Source organism: Photinus pyralis, unplaced genomic scaffold (genome assembly GCF_008802855.1).
Source record: "Photinus pyralis isolate 1611_PpyrPB1 unplaced genomic scaffold, Ppyr1.3 Ppyr1.4_LG5, whole genome shotgun sequence".
Taxonomy (NCBI): domain Eukaryota; kingdom Metazoa; phylum Arthropoda; class Insecta; order Coleoptera; family Lampyridae; genus Photinus; species Photinus pyralis.
The window spans coordinates 49052562-49060323 of NW_022170596.1; positions in this window are offsets into that span (position 1 = coordinate 49052562).

The following is a 7762-nucleotide window of genomic DNA, read 5'->3' on the forward strand; positions in this document are numbered from 1 at the left end:
GTTACCAAGGCCAGTAAGCTGGAAGCATGATGGAAGATCATATTTGGGGGGTTGATGAGAAAAACTTCAGTTGAACATGACAAAAACAGCAAAACTCTTCCATTTTTAAACATTTAGACTCTAAGATAAACAAATTATAAATGTAGGAACGTTACCTTTTAATAAATCATGCCTATGTAAGTAAGATTCTATAGGTATTTTTATTTTTTGGTTTTCTGCATTTTTTTCACACAAAAACAAATACATAACCTTTTTTGTTCTAATTCTTATTAAAATGCTGAAGACCGGTTTAATAAATAAATTTGTAGTATAATTATTCAAGATTTCTTAATAAACTAAAATTACGGTTACAAGTTGAACATCCCTCATAGTACAAAACGTTATAACTTGAAGCTCTCAAAATTTGACATATGAGAGTTTCTCAAGGAAAGTCCTTGATTGCGTCTGAATTACACGGTTTCAATGTGTAAATTTGGACTGATTGAAATCACAATATTCACAATTACAGGGTAATAACGATATCTCCCCCTTGAGCTAGGCAATAAAGCGTTTGGGTGTATTGACATACACCTTGACATGCTTTACATTAGAGATTACACTATTAATCATTAATTTTGGCGGAAGTACGGGAATTAACACTCGCTAGCAAAATTAGGTAATGTATGGAAATTGTGGTTGAATTGCTCCCCTTGTTCGAATGAAAAGAACGTAATTATAGAGCACGTATTTCGGTGGTAACTTTAAATTAGTTAAAAACGGGATGCACCAAAATGTGCTCACATTAAGATAAGAATGTAGCAGGGGCGCGGCAGCGTTGTGTTAAATAGGTATCCAAGTAATGAGGTAACTGAAAAATGTTATAAATCGATAATGAATGAAAGTACCCCTTTCGCAAATTCTGTGAAAAAGTGTCTAAAAACGAAAACGTGATGAAAGGGTTGTTGAAACAGGGTTTCAAAGTAAATTGACGATTTTCTTAATTTGCTTGGAACCCACGTGCGGTTGTTAAAAACCAATTGTTTCGATACGTGACCTTCTTTACTTACATATTTCCTTATTTCCAAATAATGCGACTCGAAAAACTCACGTCCTTTTGGCTTTCTCAATATTGATTTTTGCTCGAAATATTGTCCCCCGGAATATTCGCTTCTAAAAAGCTGTAATTTTCATATAGTCAAAGTAAAAAAACAGATACAAGGATGGTTAAAAAAATTGCAAGATAATGTTTTATGGTTTTATTTTGTAGTACGAGGTGTCCAAAATGACATACTAAAAGTTGGTAAAAATATATTTACCAGAAGTTGTTCGAATATTGCATTAAAATTTTAATTGTAATTTCGGAATAATTCAGCAAAACATAGTTCTCATAATACAAAAAGATTTATTATTTTAACACACTCATGGCTAATAACATAAAATAACAAGTAGGTAGCTAAAGGAATAAACAAGGCTAGTATTGAAAGAAGTGATAGCATAGTAATAAGTGTTGGAATAACAGTGCATAAATCGTGCCCAGGGCCGTAGCCAGATTAGTTACGAAGAGCGGGCAAATAAATCTACAGAGCGGGCAGGCGAAATATTAATAATTTCCGGGCAGATACCACCCGCTGAATAAATTCGTTCTTAGTGCAACCCACCAAAGTGGGCGCTTATGTCTTTACATTTCCGTCCGTGTGTCTGTCGTTCCATGCTATATTTCAGTTTCTAGACCGCGTATCGACTTCGAGTTTTCCCAAATGAAAGCTTGCGAGTTCCAGGTGCGCAACTATCAGAAATTAACTTAAGCATTCTATTCATCATTTCCTTGTGGTCAAAATCGTTATTTATTTCCCAATTTGTTCAGAAAAAGATCAAACTCAACTGCTCGATCACCAAGAAATGATACATGCGTTTTTAGGCGACCTAAATATTTTTACCCAAAGGAAGTCAAAATCTTTATTTATGTATCAATTTTCTTGGGAAACTCTCAATGCTCAAGAAGTGGTCCATGTGTATTTTTGGTGACATTTTTATGTACGGATTTTCTTGGGAAGAAGACATCATATCGGCTTCAGATTTTCGCTGTATGAAAGCTTATGAGTTCCAGATAAACAATAAAAAATTAATTTTGGCATCTATCACTTTATGGCCTAAAAGCGATATATTATTCTAAATCCCTATTTATGCACCAATTTTCTTAGGAAACAGATCAAACTATATTGTGTCATATTAAGAAATTTTTAAGAGCGGGCAAAGCGGGTCCCAAGTAGCCCGCTCTTACCCCCCTTTGGAAATGGTCTTGATCGTGCCGCTTGTACTATATTAACGAGAAGGCCATTGAAAAACATAAGAAAGGTATGGTCGATTCTCATAACTTACCCTTGAAAAGAAGTGCACGTATTATGTAACGAAGACCTTGACAACTCACCGTAAAATTGACATCTAAAAAGGAAACTATGTCTTTGATTAATTTTAAAACACTGGTAATATAAATGCCTCGATAAATACCTCACTGATAATTTTATCGTTGGTTTATTTATAAATTTAAAAAGAATTTCATGGACGTAATAGCATGTGTTAATGCCAACTTTTACTATTTTTGTCTTCGTACCACTAGCTAACAAAAAAATAATGAAATAGTTTCTTGCAATTTTTTAAAGGTCATATCCTATGTTTCTCCGACTAATAGCCCTAAAATTCTCCCCTGGAGTACTGTACTTCAGAAAATTCGCCCATAATATGTCGTTGGTCTAGCGCACAAAGGTGCTAAGTGAAAAATAGGCAATTTGCATACTAAAATAAAATAAATAAAACTGCTGTGTCAATTAAAATAAGTTTTGTTTTTGAACGAATTATTTATTTTTTTTTGTAATCTGTACACAACTGTTTCATAATACAATTGAAAAAATTTGAATAAATCCTTAACTTCTTCATTACCTAATGTATTTAACTCAAGTTGCAAAAAATATCACTTAACACCTGTGTGCGCTAGACCAACGATGTTTACCTCGCTAAAAATTCACTGCCGATTTTGGATAATCAATAAATCCGGCCATCAGTTTCGCGAACATTCATTTTAATTATTTGCAACAATGTAACACCTTTGACTTTGACATCTTTTGATCAAGAATGAACTGGGCCTGAAACAAATTCTAAAGACTATTTCAAGGGAATTAAAAAATTTAGTTTGCTTCTTCTCTGACCAAAGTAATGATTATGACATCAAAAACTGTATGCAAAAAATTGAAATCTTTGGTCAAAATATCTGATTGCAAAAAGTGCACTAACAAAGTGGGTGGCGTCAAACTGATTGAATCCAAAGAAAGCAGGCTCGCATTCAAATTCTCCCATGGAATATTCACTCCTGTTACAAAGCGCTTCTGGAATATTCGCTCTACAGGTATTCGCCTTCAAAGTAATCGCGAATGACATTGTCCAAATCCATGCCTCCAAAAAATCGCTTGTGGAATTTTCACGGTCGAACAGCTGGCTCTTAGAATCAAACATTCATACTCGGCAAATGCCACCCTGGAATATTTAAAGTTCAGGGAGTACTCAGCAGTACTCGAAACATTTTCTTGATTTAAACAGGATACGGTGATCGGTTACAGGCCCGATTGCGCGCCCTCTGCTGAATATGCCTCGAAGAATTAACTCCTCTCTGCATTATGGAGGGTGTTTTGTTACATGTTTTCGAAAAATCCAGGGAAAAGTGTCTCCAAAACCTCTAACGTCTTCCTTCTTCTTGACGGTCCTTTGAGAAATGCGCGTCCAAGCACTCATAGATCCTGAGAGGTTCGTTCGCATTCTTTATATTTGTCCTGAAAAACAAATAAATTGACCCGTAAATTGGGCATTAAAACTTCTCTCCCCTTCTTTTTAAGTTTATACTCGGAATATTTCTTCTAATAAACCGGGCATCGCTTTCCGCAAATTTTCCGTAGGCATATTCCCTATCGGGAAACTAGTTTCTGGAATATTCTATCTTGGACAATTCACCTGCGCTGGTAAAATTGCCCTTTCTACTAATGAAATCCCTGTATATTTTCACTCATGGAGTGACATTTTACCCTAACAAATGAAGTAAAGGTTTATTAAAAAGTTATCCTGGGCCTATCTTCAGAATATTCGTCCGCAAGAAAATATTCTGATCCTGACTTCTATGAAATATTCTGTACATTAGCTTCAGTTATTTCTGGCCCGAAAGCCTACCTCAGTACTGTTCTCCTCTAAACAAACTTTCCGACATTAAAAAAAACTAGCATCCATGTTAACTCACCCCTAGTATCTTCGAGTTTCGAGAATTTTTTTGTAAGCTTTTCCTTGTTTCAGGGATTTTGTTTTATTTGTTGCATGCGTTTCGGAGTAAATTTTTGTCAATCAACTAATTGGGTGTTTATTCGAATCCTTTGTGCGACCCAGATATAGTTTTCATGCCAGATTTTTCTATTTGTGCCCAAGATTTATTTCAGGTGTTAATCAAAAGATTGTGTAATAAATTCTTTGTTTCGGAAGTTGATCGAGGCCACGGTATCTCTAGATTTGAGCAATTTTAAGTCATTTTAGGATTTTTCTCGGATGTGTACGAGTAGAGATTATAAATGGAGCCTAGTATTACTGAACACCACCGAACAACATACCAAAAATTCAAAAACTTTGAATGTTTTGCAAACTACCAACCAACCTATGCTGACTGCACTAAATACCAAATTCCATTTTGATTTGTTTAGAGCTAGCTGGACAGACGTTTTGTGGGTGGTGCAGTGGCTGCATACCATTGCATATAGCAATATGGATTTGGAACTCCCCTCCCGTGAAGGAGAATCCAATAAAACAGCCTCAACGAAAATTCGTTATGAGAAAACTAGAATGCAGCAAGTGAACTAGCTCACAGGCGCCTGCGCCCTCTATCAAGATTATAAGCTAATTCGTCCCAGAAACTGTAGTTAGAATGTTAATACGACCCGTTTCATCCTTTGCTCTGCAATAAAAATCGTCCCTGAAGTTTTTGTTAGTCTTCCCTCACCTTTTTCTCAGGTCCCTCTCAAGTTCCATTCAAGTTCTCCTCAAGTTCTTCAACCCAACCTCGAATATTCTCCTTGCAAATTTGCTCTTTAGATTTCTCCTTGGAAGCGTTCAAGAATACGTACGGATACTCGGCCCGGTTCCGGAATATTCCACACCACCTGCCCTCCCAAGCTCCTAGTACCGACATTTCGAAATTCGACACTAGTAGTGTCTTGTTTGAAACAGCCTCCAGTATAGTCGCGCTTGTAATATTCGCACCCGAAATACTCGTCTGAAGTTGACGTCCAATATATGACTGTAGTGTTTTCCTGAGCTTACACATCATGTTTTCTTCACTTCCCAGATATTACTCAAATTCCCCTCAAGATTTCTTCTTAAAACTATCTCTGAATTTCCCATCAAATCGTACAAGGAATTAGACCAGCTTTAATGAACGCTTGATGGAAGCCACCAGCTTTATTGAACACCCGATACTTCGACGAACTCAACCGGGCGATTTCTTACGAGACATTGTAGTTCCGGACCTTTGTGTCTTTTCTAGGAAGGAGAAATAAAAGGTAAAAGTAATGTTTCTCGCGATGGCACAAAATTACGCAATCCGCCGGTAAACACAATGCCATTTAAAAGTGTTATCTGCGCACAAATAACGCGAGGCAACTAAATTACGTGATGTACGCAGACCGTTTCAGTGCTGATTGGTAGATATCATTGAAGAACATCCTAAACCCATGGTCATCCGAGTATAAAACTTCGTATTTAAGTACCTCAGAAAAATCGCCCCTGGAATCATCATTTGCTCCTGGAAATTTTGCTTTGGAATATTCATTAAGAATGCAAGATCGTATTGATAAAGGCACGAAATCCAAGAAAATTCGCTTCCCAGTACCCCAGGAATATTTCCCTTGGAATTGTTCCGACCTCAAAATTTGGTCATCGGAAATATCGTTTCGGAGTATTCACCAAGATCGTAAAAGGTCGTATTGGTAAAAGTACGGAATATTAGACTCCAAGAAAAATCGCCCCCGGAATTATTTCAGTCGAATGGTGTGCTCTTCCAAAAATTTTGCTTTGGAATATTCAACAAAAATGTAAACTCATATTACTCAAAGCGCGTAATATTAGCCTCTAAGAAAATTGTAGTACAAGTACTACCTCAGGAAAATTGTCCCTGAAATTGTTCTAGCGCAAATGCTTGCTTGTCAGGAATGTTGTATTGGAATCTTCACTAACAATGTAGGCAAAATTGTATTGGTAAATACGGAACATTAGCCTCGAGGAAAATTCGTCTTCAAGATAAGTCGCTCATCTTCCCAGGAAAACATTGTACTCCTCACTACCATCTACAATAGCACGATATATCTATGCTATTTTCCTCTTCAGCCAAATATGCTGTAATTATTATGATAGCAAAGCCTGGCAAAGCACCAAGAGAACCAACTTCATATAGACCTATAAACCTTCTCTCACTAATGTCGAAATTATTTGAAATGATGATCCATTAGAGGCATCTGAAAACCTCCAGAATCACCTTGATCTCCTACAAATCTGCTACGACAATTAGTGTGAACAACGACAAATCCACCCAAGACACCTTTATCAGCATTCAGCAAGCGAAGTACGAAGTATATGTACATATGTCCACAGGTCATAATTAACAAAACAGAGATACCAGTAAAATCAGAAGTTAAATATTTAGGGATGCACCTCGATTAGAGACTTACCTCAACGTCAAAAAGAAAACATCTTGACTTCAAAGTTAGAGAAATGAGCTTGCTAATTGGAAGGCGATCGCAACTTTCCTTAGAAAATAAAATTTTCCTCTAGAAAGTCATTCTGCAGCCAAGTTGGACGTTCGGTATCCGACTATAGAGATGCACAAAACCGTCAAACACTAAAATACTACAGCGTTTCCAGTCCAAGATACTTCGCATGATGGCAAACGCTCCTTGGTACGTCAATAACCAGACCTTGATTGAAGACCTGGGGTTTCCATGTGTTTCCAGTGAAATCAGAAGATGAGCAACTGCTTATCACTACTCCCTTGTAGGACATGAGAACGATCTTGTGAATCAACTAGTCCAAGACCCATTCACACCAAGAAGACCAGTGGCCACACGATCTCATACCTCAGGCCCAACTTTAATCCTTTTATTTGACATTAATAGACGCATCTCCATCAAACCATCAAATCGGACATGAAAACTTACCTCCAGAATATTTTTCTTAGAAAACTCGTTCGTTGGTCCCCATCCGGAAATCGCAACGCACGAATTTTGTTTTGAGAGAAAATTCACCTGATTTTAGGGGCGAATATTTCGGGGGAAAGTGAGATTACTCGCTGTTTACTAAATGACGTTTCGTATTACACTTGGAAGTCAAGGCTAATTTTTCTCTTTGGCCTTAAACTTCCATAAGAAAAACGACGACTATCCTCTGTACCTAATACTTAGGTACTATTTCTGATTCTTGCTAGTTTAATTACCTAATTAGTTGTTTGACTTGAACTACGTAATTATTTGCTCTCCCAATATCTATTAATGAGGGTTACGGATGGTTAAAATACAATACTCATACACTTCTAATTACATCACTCCATTATTATCTCATGCTCATCAAACACATACTTCCTGAGGAAAGCATTTGTTTAGCCCGACCTTTGTTTCTTTCTTAAATATGATCACCTATTGCACATCCGACAGGCGTCTTTTTTTTTGTAATCTGCAAGCAAATGGGATTCAGTAAAGCATGATCGTTT